Consider the following 15655-nt stretch of genomic DNA (forward strand, 5'->3'; position numbering starts at 1 on the left):
GCAGATACTCCTAATGTCCATGTTTATACTTCCATCCACATTTGGGTCAGAGGTCCCCTCAAATAACCCTATTTTCCTTGGCCTGTCCAGAGGCCCCCCAGACCTTTTTCCTAATGTCAAGCCTCTTATAGCCTAGTTTATCTAACTAGTGTATTTCCTAATTAGGTGTTATTGTTTTCACAAAGGTTGTTGAAATATTTTATTGATGAAAATTTAGAGATCTTTTTTATTCACCTTTGTATTCCCAATAAGAAAAGAGTTTCTAATCCGCAGTAGGCACTAGTACACTTCTGTTGAACAAACTGAAACTCAGATCACTCGTAGTTTCCCTTTTACTCTGGTGGTCCATAGCCTGTTTGCTAGCTGATGCATTCCTTGTTCTTGCTCTGTTCTGCTCTTGGGAGAAAGGATCTCTGCAGGCTGCATTTCCCAAGCTGCAGTGTCAGCAGGCTTTTGCCTCTGGGGAGGAAGATTGGAGAGTGAAAAGAGGAGGAAGTCAGAGCATCTGTCTCCTCCCCCCTCCCTCCCCCTGCCCCAGCTGCGCTGCACAGCATGCAGAATCTTAGTTCCCTGACCAGGGATCCAAGCCAGGCCCTTGGCAGTGAGAGCTCAGAGTCCTAACCATTGGACAGCCAGGAAATTTCCACATCTGTCTCCTTTACAGTCTTCTTTTCTGGTTAAGTAACTGCATTTTCTCCCTGGCTCCAGGTCACAACAGGTAGCTCCTCTCTTAGATTTCCTGGCTTTTGTGAGGAAACCTCTCTTGTGGTTTGAGCTTCTGCTGGGTGGTCTCACGTTTTGGCTCTGGAAACTCCACTTGTGTCCCTCCAATCCTGCAGGTGAATGGGGCTTCTGGTGGTTGATGATCTTTAGGTTATGTCCTTTCTCCTGTCTGGCTTCTCAGCAATTCTAACACTTGGATACTGACCTTGGATTAAATTCCCTCTGTTTTACATATTAGGAGTGGTTTCATTTTTCCTGGTTGGAAGCTGACTGATAACATCCATCTTTATTTCTAGCCCTTTATTACTGGGTTTTAGTACAGTAATATTAACTCAATGTTTAACAAAATATTGATTAAGGAGACCTTATGTCAAATTCTTACTTGGCTTGAAACACCTCCCCACTTCCCAAAATCACATGTATTTTTTTCTCTTTTACTTGAGGAAAAAACGGTTCTATTCCTTAGGCCTGAGATACATTTCTCATCTTCTTTTCATCTAAGCTTCTCCTACAAGTACTTCTATAAGATTTCCATTTAGATGTAGCTTCTTCTAGGAGACATTCACTCATTCTACCTTATACACTATTCAATATTCAATACTTATTCCAGTACTTTCTGTTTTGTTTCCTTAGTTCTCAGTACCTATTTCAATGTTAACACTCATCACATTATATTTTAAATGAACAGCAGATTTCTCTCATGAATTCTGGTGAACCAATACCCACGACCATGTGAGCATCCTTAGAATTTCTACCTGTGCATATGCTCAATGACGTACAGCCTTCTTTCACTTACAAAGATTTTTTTTCCCCCAAACCATTCCTTTAAAGGTTTAAAAATAGGAAATTAAGTACCTGTGCTCATATATTGATTTGCTCCTTCTATGGTCTGGTATCCTTTTCCTCCCTCTCTTTTGCCCATGTGATGTATGTGTTGTAATGTAAAAATTTTAAAAAATGTTTAATATATTAAATTTTCTAATTTAAATTTATTTTAGTCATTTAAATCTATTTCCTTTATTTAAATTACAAAGTAATACATAACATATATAATGTGATAATTCCATATAGAGTGCTAAATTTTTATTAAGTTTTTACCATACCAGGTTACCCAACAGAAGTATAGAGCTGCACTGTCCAGTATGGCAGCCACCAACCACATGTGGCTATTGAGCATTGGAAATTCAGCTAGTCCAAATTAAGATGTACTGTAAGTGTAAAACCCGCTGGATTTCAAAGACAAAATAAGAGTGCGTGTAAGCTATCTCAATTATTTTTGTATTGATTACATTGAAATGATGTTATTTTAAATAAAGTATGTCATTAAGTCAATCTCACCTATTTCTTTTGCTTTAAAAGTACTTTATTTTAAAATGTGCTTACTAGCAAATTTTAAATCACCTAAGTGGATCACATATTTCTATTGCACAGCACTAGTATAGAACTTGCCAGCTAATGAGTAAATTTTCAGAGGTCACAAGACTTGCTCACTGGTCTAATGTCTGGCCCTTGTGCATTACATATTGCCAGGCTAGGTCAATTGGTAAAGCCCTGAAAAAATAATAAACTGAAAAGCCCACTGGTTGCCAATGTTTATTAATATGAAGACACAATAATGTACTTTATATTTTTCAGGGAAGATGTCAGGAGGGTCAGTTCATATTAGCAGGTAAACTTCTTGTTCTCATCCACGGGGGCAGTCAGATGGAACTCTCATTTCATCACACGAGACAGTAACATACTGTGAACAACAAAACAAAATCTAATGTTCATCTTGGTTGCATTTTCTTTTCCTCAGAGCAAAATGGTTATGGAGTTCTCCTGATAGGAACTCTTTTAAAAGCAGAAATGACACTCAGAACATTCAATGATAGTGTTCCAGTAAGAAGTCAGTGCCTTTGGTATCAGTCATCTGATAATTCATGAAGCTAAAAATATTTCATCGGCTTTACAGCAGTTATATCTTGCGTAAAGTAAGCATTCAGTAAATACTTAAGGATTTGATTTTTGTTTTGATGCTGGTTGGCAGGTTTCTAGAAACTAAAGCATAAAGCACTAAGAATGGGATGTACATCCAGGTAACTAACAGTATATTGATGCTTGATGTGGGCTGTTCTGAAAGGATAGTAATCGAGTGATGGGCCAGCAGTTATCCCTAGAACAAAATGTAGATTCCAGTTGTTTTTACATCTTTTTGTATTAGGAAAGAGCATCTTTATGTACATGCATATATGTGTGCGTACAAACACGTGTATACATATAGACATGCACAGAAGACACTGACTTAACAGTTTATGATGTTTTCACAGCTTCCTGAAGTTCATGCATGTCCTTTAAGTATTACTGTCCTCATTTTACAGAATATAAACATTTATTGAGCACTTTATAGCAATCACTGTGCTAAATGTGTACATCAACAACCTAATGAATTACATATTACTATTATCTATACATTATAAAGAAATTAGGTTCAGAGCAATGTATTAAAATACCCAATGTCACAGTAAATAAGTAGCAGAGCTTCAAGTTCAGACCACGCAAGGAGACTCCAGGATCCCTGGTATTCTTCCTTCAGTGACATAACTATTTGCTAGACAGACTGGACCATTGGAGGAGAAGCACCTAGAAACTAAAAGGTATTGTCACTGCTCTGCATTAACAGTGTGTGTGTGTGTATGTGTGAATTTTAGAAAAGCCCCATTTGATTCCAGACAAGAGAGAATAAGCAACTGGAGAAATTAGAAAAGCAGAAACTTAGAAAGAAGAGAGAGGAGAAAGGTATGGAAACTATACAATGAATCATTAATCCAAGGAGACATGTGAGAAAAGTGGAGTCTGAAACTGAATCAATGGGATAAAAAGCCACTAAGCAATAAGTTAACTTTCAATGAATATGTAAGTGCTATGCATAGTGCTAAATATTTTATATGCACAATTTTAATTAATCCTCACGGGAACCATAAAATCAGTACTATAATCATTTTCATTTTAGAGATGAAGGAACTGTGACATAGAGAGTTCACATATCTTTACCAAGTTCATGTAGCTTGTAAATGGGGGAACTGAAATTCAAACCCAGGCTGTCTGGTTCTAGGGTCTGTGTTTTTACCTATTACACTGTTCTATCAGCCACTCTCATCACAACACAATTCAGACTACTTTAGAATAAATACATATGTACTTCCATGCCCTTTGGAATAAATTTTTATTCCTTCACTGTGTGTGCAGAGAGGAAATTCATGCTGAAAGACCAAAGTATTGTCTTACCTTCTACAAAAGAAGAGAGTTCTTCGAAATAAATCCTGTCATTTATAGAAAGCATGAAGAAAAAATGAGGCAGGAAACATTTCTTAGATAATTCAACCATCACTAAGGCATAGAAAAATTGCCGAATATTCAGTGTACTTGCCTATATTATCTAGCTTCTTTGCATTTAGATTGGGGCCATGTGACTATTTCTGGCCAGTGGGCTATGAGCAGAAGTGAGTATTATTTGTGGGCTGAAGTGGTAAAAATCTCTTGCTTGACCCTCCAGTGCTCTCTCTCCTTTTTGTGAGTACAACAGAGGCTTTGTCTTCCTGGTAATACCACCCAGAAGTTGATAGAGACTCTGACTACCTGTGTCCTTGGACAGATGGGTAGAGCACATTCTTCTTTGACTCATGTTAGGTATGTAGCATGGGAAAGAAATTAACCTTTATTGTGTTACATCATTGCGAATTTGAGCTTATTTTGTTAGTACACCATAACCCAGCTTATTCTGACAAGTCTTTACCAGGTTACCTAGAGGGCATAACAGTCTGCTTGACTTTGTATGATGCCAAACCACCATACAAAGAGGATAAAAACTGAAGTCTGGAATCTGCTCTAACATGATTTTCAGAATTGTCCTTTGCTTTTCCAAAACTTTCAATCCTCCCCACTCTGTGCTCTCTCTGTTCCTCCAGCAGGGGAGGGCAAAACCACAGCATCTATACAAGTTATCCTTAACATGACTCCCTTTGCCTGGATTTGTTTCCTTCCTTGAAGCAGTTTAGAATGCGTAGGTGCTTTCCAGACATTCCATCTCTCCATTGCTTTTCAACAAAAGACAGAAGCATCAATAATGGCAGCAAAACTAAACTTTCCAGAAAAGTATTTAAAAACACCAGCTGATTTTATAGCTGCTCTCCTTGTTCTAAATGGTTAGTGTAGCTTCCTTTGCAAAACAGGTTGCTAGAGCCAAGAACTTGCCCAAGGAATAATAACTTCTGTTATGAAGATCTAATCCCGTATCTAATAATAACAATTAAATATAGGTAGAAGGTTGAGTGACCAGGTTAATGGTGTGAGTCTTCATAAATATTGGCAATTTCTAGAGAATTGATTTTTTTTCTCAATATACAGATGACCCTTTCTGAATCACTTAATATCAGACCACATGCCTTTGTTTCTGGTCCCTTGCTCTCTTGACATCTACCTGCCACATTTCACTAAGAAACCTAAAAGGAGAATGGAGGTAATTTGAATGAGAGACATATATGTGAAGAACACAAAAGGTCATTTATTGCTTTAATTCTACTTTGCCTCAAGAGTTATTTATATCACATTTCAAAAATTTCTTTCACCTTTATTATCTCAGATTATTCCCAATCAGTCCTCAGAACAGTCTTTAAGGTGGCAGGACAGACAACACTATTACAATAAGGCAAAGAATTAAACCACTGAGTGACTTACCTACAATTGCATTAAGTGGCAGAATTTTGACACATAGCTCAACTTTTTATAAAAACAGTGAATTTAAAGCATTCTATTTTAGGTGATGCCAGTGTTTATTTTTAGCACAGTGAAAGAGAGTGATTTCAGGAGCACAATATGACAGAGACTTCTATTTGTCTGCTGATATCCATCCTCTTTCTGTTCTCCCACACGAACAGACTTTGTAGCTGGGTATATGTCTGCCTAGAACAAAGCGTAAAATGCCCCTGCCTCCCTTGCAGCCAAAAATGGCCACATTTTGAACAAAAAGATACCTAAGTAGAATGTTGTATGGCAGATTTCAGGAACTTCAGGGGACAGGTGGCAAGCAGCTTTTGCCCCATTTTCTTCTTTTTTGTCCTTCATCCTGCCCCTTGTAATGTAGGTGTGTCATTTTGGACCAAGAGGACAAGGGGCTACACTCTAGAGTTATTGGTACAGTGACCTAGAAGCATATGAGTTGCCATGGACTTTTCAGAGCAGTCCAGCCCTAGTCTACTGAACTTCAGGATTTTACATGAAAGGGTAAACAATATCTTGTTTAAGCCACTATTATTTTGGATCTCCATTACTTGAAACTGAATGAATCTCACTAATACATGTAGTCAAAGTCATTATCTCAGGACACAGTTCCCATTCTTAGATCAAATGCTTAGGATAATTAGATTTATAGAGTCTGTAGAGGGCAGGTGATGCCTCTGGTACCTTGAGATGAACCTGAGATTGAGTCTTGGCCCTAAGATCTTGGAAACCTCAAAGCTGGGGAACTTGCCATTTTAAAACTACAGATTATTGTCTTCTAAAAAGATGGAGATTTTAACCCATCTTTGGTACAGAACCTTTTAGTTAGACAAACATATGTGTAACATGAGGAATTTTCTTTTTCCTTTTCCCTCATTTTCTTTATTGGCACTGGTAGGAAAAGGGTCTTCTGGCATAATGCATCAATGTAATGCTATTAGAGACAAGAAAGGAATGTTTGGCTTATAGACGCTCAGCTGTGAAGAATTTGAAAAATCCAATATACAACTATTGAGGAGCCATGAAAAAAAAGATATGTATGGCCTTGATCTGGGAGAGAGTGGGGAAACCAGCAGGCCAGGAGTGGAAAGGTAGAAAAGAGAAGCTAGGGGGAGATCAGGGAGAGAGAAGATTCCCAGATGCTCATCTGAGGCTGATTCAGTGTGGATCAGGCATGATGAGGAAAAGTGAAGAGATGCTTGGATGACTCTATAAGCATTCCCAAGAGATGTTTATTTCTAATAATATATTCATCTTTATGCCTGCCTAATGCTGTGGGTCATAGAAGGGGTTACATAAGGCCAAACCTTTCTTATAAAATGGACATGTTTGGGGAGGTGTGACTGGGGGACTAATTGGAAGGAAAATACCGTGTCGGTAAAATGAGAACTTGAGAATATATATTTTTAAATGACTAGATTTAGGCTGTCCTGAGGAGGAACAACTGTTGCATATTGTTGGAGAAAGATGTGAGTTCTGGTTTGGGGACTTGCTCCAGGAAGATGATAAATGTTTTCTTTGGGGCTCGAATGACAAAGTGTGGTATAGAGTTAGAGGGAGAGGAATATTTTCCTATTCAGAAGGGAAAGCAAGCATCCCTCTCTTTCCTATCTTAGCAGTTTCAGCAGCAATATCCTTGGCCAGAACTTTGGCATTCATACAACTGACATCATCTACAGCGGAGACTGCTCTCAGGCCCTAAACACAGGGAACCAGAGCCTGAGAAAGCATGGTGGACACTAGATAAAAGATGAACCTGGATGTCTGGTCTATGGGCATGTGAGGCACCCCTTTGTGGATCTCCTAAAATTGGGGACGTTCTGCACGGGGTGAGGGTCAGGATTCTTCCTGGGGTGGTGGCTAAGGGTCATTAAAATCTCAGCATATGGTGAGTCATAAGGTAGTAGAATGAAGATTAATCAAAACAGTGGACTTAAGGTTTTGTAGTTAAAGGGAAGAGTCTGTGCATAGCCCAGAAAAAAGCAAGGGCACAGTGCCTACTAAAAGCTCTGGTGTGAGTAGCTCTAAAGGAGTATGAGGGGGACTGACATAGTTGACAACTGTGTAGTGGAGACTGACTTTATGTAGAGACTAGTATAAGTGCCAGCTGACCAACTTATGGGATTAGCCCTAAGTTCCATTTAGGGATCAGAATTCTGGGGAGACCCTGAAAGTGTTATTTTTTTAAAAACAAGAAGAAACTGGCTACAGTCAATAGAGAATCTTCTCATTTAGATTTTAAAATAGGGGGTGGGTTTTTTGTTGGTTTTATTTTTAATAGCTAATAAATAAATAAATAAATAAATAAATCAATCTCCTTTTGGCACTATGGTGTTTTTATTCAGTATCAGTCCTTTTCCCATTCTGAGGCCAGCAGATTTCTTCCAGTATACTAATAAAAGCAGTTTCAGTTAAGTATTTCTACCTCTGGCAGTTTCTTTTGATGTGATATTTCTGCAGACACTACTATTTTAAAAGGCACAAGCCTGAAAGAAGAGTTAAAAAAAAAAAAACACAGTACTTGTGTGTGTGTGTGTGGGTTGGCACATTTAAGGGTTTAAAAAAAAAATGGGTCATAGGGCTTTTGAAGTGGGTGGAAAGAGCATATATTATAGGCTTATGTACTATTCTGGAAGACGACAGGCAGTTTAATTTTAATAAACTAAGTTGACCCTAGAGTGATGAAAGACATAGAGGCCCATTATGATTTGTAACTAAAGCAGATAGGTCATGAGGGAATCAAGAGGGTGTCCTTACATTGGAAAATGCCTGGTTTTCATTTGTGTGACACTCCTTCTGCCTCAGTACTCTTTTAGATATACTAAAACAACCCTGACTTTCCCAACTTTCACACAAGAAACTCTGAAAATCCTGTTGCTTCCTAAGAATCCTTTCAGTTCCATATTGGAGAGATTTGTACTTAATAACAAATGCTCTTACTAGGGATGTAATAGTAATAGTAAATACCAGTTCTCAAAGAATTTTCTTGTGGTTGTTGTGAAAGTGGAAAATGGCATAGTAAAAGTAGAGAACGATCAATGAATATACTCAAGTAAATCAATATTCTCTAGTCTCAGGATAATATAAAGAAAACAATTACACTGTGGTCTTTATCAGAGGTCAGCAATCTTTTTTGTAAAGGGCCAGGTAGTCAATATTTTAGGTTTTGTGGGTGTCAGTCCATTTGGGCTGCTATAACAAAATATGACAGCTTGAGTAGCTTATAAACAACAGAAATTTCTCATTTTGGGAGGCTAGAAGTCCAAGACCAAGGCATCAGCAGATTTGGTGTCTGATGAGAACCTGCTTTCTGGTTCATACAGAGCCATCTTCTCACTGTGTTCTCATATGGCAGAAGGAGTAAGGGAGCTCTCTGGGGTCTCTTTTATGAGGGAACTAATCCCATTCGTGAGGGCCCCACCCTCATGACCTAAGCATCTCCCAAAGGCCCCACCTCCAAATATCATCACTTTGGTGATTAGATTAAGTGGATTTGCATAGAGACTACTATAAGTGCCACCCAACCAGTTTAGTGGATTAGCCCTAAACTAATCCACATTCAGTACGCAGCAGGCCCTATGGTCTCTATTGCAGTGATTCAACTCTGCCTTTGTAGTGAGGAAGCATATAGATAAGTAAATAGATAGGGCTATGTTCCAAAGTTCCAATAAACTTTATTTGTGAAAACTGGTAGTGAGTCAGATTTGGCCCATGGGCAATAGTTTGCAGACTCCTAATCTATACTATCTGAATTGAATTATATAGTGATGGAGAGCTTCTAACAGTGAAATTGTAAGCCAGTGGCTCTCAAAATGTGGTCTCAGGGCCAGCAGCATCAGCATTGTCGGGGAACTTGTTAGAAATACAAACTATTGTGCCTCACCCTTGGCCTACTAGATCAGAAACTCCAGGGGTTGGAGCCTGCCAATTTGTTTTAAGCAGCCCTTCAGATAATTCTGATGCACACTTGTTTGAGAACCACTGTTGTGGGCAAAGTTTTGGTTGCAAGAAACAAATCTACCCAAGCTAGCTCAAATAAATATCTTACTGAAAATCAGCATAATTAAGTAGTTGCCGCAATAGGCAATCCCCCAAATTTTGGTGCCTTAACTTAGAAGTTTATCTTTTACTTATACTATTTTGTTCTTTGGGTGGCCTCTGTTTTGTAGCTTTGTGACTTGAAACTCTTGGCCTCTGAGGTCAATGCAGTAGAGGAAGAGACAGCTAGAGGATTGGATTTTGTACAGTATTTTTAAGTACCAGGGTTGGAAGTGGCCAATATCAGTGCTTCTTGAACTTTAATGTGCATCAGAATCACCTGGGATCTTGGTGAAATGAGAATTCTGACTCAAAGGCCTCACGTGGAGTCTGAGAGTCTCCATTTCTAACAAGCTCCAAGGTGATGGTGTTGCTGCTGTCCTGCAGACCATATGTTGAGAAGCAAGGGCTTATTTCCATTCTGAACACATCCCATTAACCTAAATCACCTGGCCCCAATCTAACTGCAAAGGGGTTGCAGAGCATAGACTTTCTGTGTGCCTAGAAAGAGGCATTATTTTTGCCACACGGGATTACAATAAACAACCTTACAGAGTCAGGGCTGGAAACAGTCTGAGGCTACTTGGTCACAATGGTAGGCTAATAATGCTCCCCACATGTCATGTAAGGTAATGTGGCAGGCTAAGGGAATTAGGATGTAGGCAAAAGGGACTTTGGAGATGTGATTAAAGATCTTGAGATGGGGAGATTATCTGGATAGGTCCAGTGTAATCATTAGAGTCCTTATAAAAGGGAGGGCTGAGGGTCATAATAGGACTTAGTAGTGGAGGCCATGTAACAGCAGAAGTAGAAGGAGAGAAAATGTAGTGATGGAAGCAGAGGTTGAAGTGATGTTGTAGCTGGAAGGAGGCTACAAATCAAGGAAAGTAGGGGCCTTAAAGAAGCTAGAAAAGGCCAGGGAATGGCTTTTCCCCTAGAGCCTCTAGGAGGAATGCAGCTCTGCCAACAGCTTGATTTAAACACAGCGAGACCCATTTCAGACTGCTGACCGCCAGAATTATAAGTTTGTGTTCCTTTAAGTCACTGAGCTTGAGAATTTTTTTGTGAGGTTGGAATTGCTTTTACTGGGGGCAAGCACCTCAAGGACAAGTTATCGTTCTGCCCTCACAGATACAGCTGGAAGTTCTCGCCTCTACCCACTGCCTGCCTGCGTTAAGTGGAACATGTAAAACTCAGTCAGAGGGTAGAGGCAAGGGTGGAAGCCACCAAGGCCACGGGCTGGATGGAGCAGGAGGGCTAGATGGTACCTGGCTGGAAGGCCTGGGTTGGCACAGACAGCCCAGTTAGCATCTCTGGGCCGAACTAAGGGGCTGAGGCTTCGTGAGAGAGACAGGCAGACTCCAGGGTCAGGTTCTACCAGTTCAAGGGACCACTAGGCCCACAGAGGAGAATAGATCTGCAGAAGCCCCCAGTCATGCGCATCCTGACCCTGGGCTGGCATTCCTGAGAAGCCTGATAATTCGTTACAGGAATCTATAAGCACTCTCCTCACTTTCTTTTCATGTCTCCTACTCCTCTCTTAATGAGCTTTCAGTATTATTTATCCTATATATGACTGTAGCCATCAGCTTCAAGTCTATATTCTGATGTTTTAGTTCCATTTCCTTCCAGTTACTGGAACTCTCCTCTACTATTCAGATTTTCAGGTGAGAAATTTTGAATGAATCATATTAGTTTATGGATGAGCTTCTTCAGGGTCAGTGAATCTGGTCCCATCAACTATGGTCAAGGATTAATTTCACCTGGTTAATGTCCAGTTAGAAGCTGATAGTGGGACAGGTAATTATAAATATATTTAATAAGCAAGAAGTGGAAAGATTATCATCAGTATTTGCTAGTAACTCTGCTACAAAGACTCTTTACAACTATTATGCTCATTTTACAGATGAGAAAACTGAGGATTAAAGTTTAATTAATGTCTCCAAGGTTATGAGACCTATGAGGGTAATGTGTGGTGAAGTCAAGACCTTATTTAACTTCAGTGTTGTGCACTTTAGCTCTCAGAGAGCTCAGGAGCTGGTTAGACATTCAGAAAAGCAACTGTCTGTTTTTAAAGATAAAGAAATACTTTTGCTGAGGAAAAATTTTGCCTCCTAAATTGCCAAAATAATATGCTATTCACCTCTTAGACTTTATCTCACATGACTTTTGTTTATGATTTTTCCTGTTCACTCTCCTCTTTTTTAAAACAATTGTTTGCTTTCCAGCAGTTTCCCACTTAATACTTTATCATTAGCTTTCATTCATATTGTTAAATATCCTTATAAAATTTGTTTTCAATTGTTGGATGAACTTGGTTGATTTAACAACCACTTTCCTGCATGCAATTGGATAAGCTGTTTCCATTTTTTTCACTATTATATTATAAGCAATACTGCCAGCATAATATTATTCATCTATATCTGATTTTTTTCTGAGGTCAGATTTCTAGAGGTAGGAGTAGGAGAACAGGAAAAAATATATACGTTGTTGGGCTGCACCCCACAGGCCTGTATTTCTTGTAGTTGCCCAGCCTCGAGACCAAAGAAAGAGCCCGGAGACAGTAACAGAGACATCAGTGGTTTAATGGACAGGGGATCTTACCAGTCTGAAGCAAGGTCCTGGAGCACACCGCTATCGTGTGCAGCAGAGGGTGAGGAAGACATGACAGCAAAATTCACTACCTCAGGGGAAAAGGAGGCTACCTTTATAGGGGGAATTGCTGTCAGGTGGGCTCATCAGTTATCAGGGTCTGAATCAGCCCTATAGTTAAGGGGATTGGGTAGTCATGTGAGTGAAGCAGGGACTGGTGGAGCAGGGGATGTACAGAGAGCTGGAGAACAGCCATCTTGAATGGCCTGACTATACACACACACACACACACACACACACACACACACACACACACACAGGGATTGAGGTGAGGAAGTCCTGTAGACTGGCTCAGATTGAGTTGAGCTTTTAAATTTCATTGGTATAAGAACGTTACCTAAAGAGGCAGTTCTGTTCCTTCCTGCATTATGGCCCTTAGGGAGCAGGGCCTTGGTTCTTCCTCGTCAGAACACAGGTTTGGGGGAGGATGGCCTATGGCAGAAACCAACCCCAAGTTGGTAGTACATAGTGGGAAAATGGCTGATGTCACCTCTGTACCTACTGCCTATTAGATCTGGGCACAATCATTGGAACATCCAACTGCATCCAGGCCTAAGGCTGCTGACGCTTGACACTGGGGCTGCTGTTTAGTACAGAGTGCTCATTTGTATCTTCAGCAGAGAAGCAAGGCCTGGGGGTGGGAACCAATACTGAGGTGCTTGCAGTATCTACTATGTCGTCACTATTCAGGGCTTGTAACTAAAATATTTAAAGAAACTGATTTTAAATGCAAATTAAAGGGCAATTGTTCTCAAACAGGGGATAGATATGTGTGTGTGTATATATGTACACACTCACATGCATACATACATCCACACACAGGCACACTAAAAGATGATGAGGTTATAGTAACAAGGACCTTACACTGCTGGCAATTTATATTGAAAATCTTAAAAGAAGGTGTGTGTGTGTTTATGGTGTATTGGCCAGTTTGCAACTCAGAAAATTGTAACTTGTTTGCATTTTCTAAACTACTAGTAATGTAGTTACAAAATAAACTAGTTATTTACTTGCATTTCTTTGGTGAATTATTGGCTCATATAATTTGCTCATTTTGAAATGTGAGTAAAAGGATGTTTTAATAAAGAATCTTTAAATTTTAATCTATCCAAGTAATATTTTCTTCCATAATTTCCTTCTAATGCTTCAATGCAAATCAGTTACAATTCAACTATGCAATAGCTTGCTATGTGCTAGGTTAAGATGAGTAACACTTGGCATCTGCCTTTAGGGATCTTACATCTATCAAGTAGACAAATATGTGGGTCATAGGCAATACTGCAGTATGGTTTGGGCTACAGTTTGTTGCAATAGGATCACAGAAAAGGGAGCAACTAGTCCCAGCTGGAGTCGGAGCAGCCTTCTCAGATGCTCACAGATATTTCCTGATAGGCGCATGGTAATATATGTTAGGGGAGAGTTGGAGTATGATAATCAAGAACATCATAGAGCAAGAGGATTGTCAAAAAATGAAGTTGGAGGGCCTTAAAGCCAATTTCCTGGTATCAAAATTTGCCCAAGGGCAACCCTGTGTTTCTTTAGGAGGTTCTTAAGAGCTATGACTGTAATTTTCATTTCTCCTGGCACTTGACTATGAAAAGCTCTGTCAAATAAATGAGAGAAGACAGACCCCCCCGACTTGTTCAGCCTGCAGAGCTGCGTGCCCTTCAAACAGTTGCTGAGGATGAGTCATAGAGTATTCCCTGGGACTTTGTTGCCTGGAAATGAGAAAGGTGTCTGTGGCCATGGCTATGGCCTTTTGGAGGAATCCCATTCCCAGTCCAGTTGGAACTGTCCCAAGATTCACCTTTGGGTCACTTATATTCTTGACTTTCAAAGTGAGTTCCAGTCTAAATTCCAAGGTGAGGTGAGGGATGGGAAACTCAAACCAGGAGCCCTGATTGGTATCCCTGTTATCACAGGCTTTTGGGAACAGGGATCGGGGCAGGGGTTTGAAGCTGATGATGTTAAGGGAGGTGGGGGTGGTGCTTAAGTAGAAAAAAGAGTGATGAGTCCATGATATAGAATTATAGAGAGGACATTAGGGCCAACATATAGTGTTTGAGGGGTGTAGGTCTTAAACTTGATAAATCTGCTTGATGAACTTCAAGGATGGAAGACAGCTTTGCCTTGTTATTTTATTTTATTTTTTTAAATGTTCATTTATTAGAGAATGGATAATTGGATTATATTTTTAATAAGATACTATACAGCAGAGAAAATAAGCGGATCAGAGCTACATGTAACAACGTCAATAAATCACAACAAAGTTTGGTGAAAAAAAAGTCAGTGAAAACTCAGAAAGATGGTGGTGAAGTAGAAGGATGTGGAATGCATCCGTCTCCACAGATGCATCAGGAATACACCAAAAGATGCAATAATTCCCACAGAGAACCAGCTGAACACCAGCAAATGACCTCGGACACCAGAAAGGACTGCAAAGATCCCAACATAATTAGGTAGGACAGAGGGGAAAAAAAAAAAAGGAGAAAGAGGAGGAGAAGAAAGGAAAGGGACGGGTCCCACACCCTGGGACAGGGGGATCTGAAACAGAGGGGAGATTGCCCAATTTGGGGAAACATCCCTTATCTGACAGGAAAACCCCTTCTCCAACGGGAAATTTCCCTGGGACTGTTCAAAGAAGGTGAAGTGGCTGACTGTGGGAGACGAGAAAGAGTGAGAAACACATGGAGGGTGTGCACCACAGTTCAGTATGTCTGGACTGAGACATCGGTTCACAGCTGAACAGGGGGTCTGGGAGCTGGAACTGGGAACCGGAGAACTGGTTCAGGGTGAGAAACATTGTTGGCAGTGAGGAGATGGACTGAGAGGACAGGAGGGAAGAAATCTGCAGTGGAGAGTGCCTACCATGGAAAGCTGGGTGGCCATGGTGGCGGCTCGATACTGCTGACTCACAAGCAGTGGGGAGGAGCCGCGGTATAGCCTCTCTCTCCATGCCTGTGATGGACAAAGGAAGGACCCCTCTGGGCCCGGCTGATGCACTCAGGGATAACAAAGGCCCCTGGGCGGGGCTGGCCTAAAATGCCTACAGCCGAGAGCAAAAGTCCGCAGAGTGGCCCAGCTCTGGAGACATTCTGTTTACAACTGAGCCATCAGCGTCCCTCTGCAACAGGCATCACCACAGCTGAATGAGCCACCGTGACCCAGGCAGGGCGCCACTGCTCACTCACTCCCAGGGGAGGAAGCCACTGTTGTACCCTCTCTCTTCCCACACCGGTGCTTACAGACGAACAATAAAGGAAGCACTGATGGTCACAGAGTAATACAAAAAGCCCAAGGTGGGTAGAAGGACACTTACAGCTGAGACCCCCAAGGAAACAGAAATACTATTATTAATTCGATTGATCTGGTCCATTCTGGGGTCAGTTCCAGTTTTTTTGTTTTTTTGTTTTTATTTTTTATTTTATTAATTATGGTCTTAGTCCTAAGGGATCTACACATTTTATAACATATTTTTTTCTAT

The sequence above is a fragment of the Hippopotamus amphibius genome, chromosome 9 (assembly GCF_030028045.1).
Source record: "Hippopotamus amphibius kiboko isolate mHipAmp2 chromosome 9, mHipAmp2.hap2, whole genome shotgun sequence".
Classification (NCBI taxonomy): Eukaryota; Metazoa; Chordata; class Mammalia; order Artiodactyla; family Hippopotamidae; genus Hippopotamus; species Hippopotamus amphibius.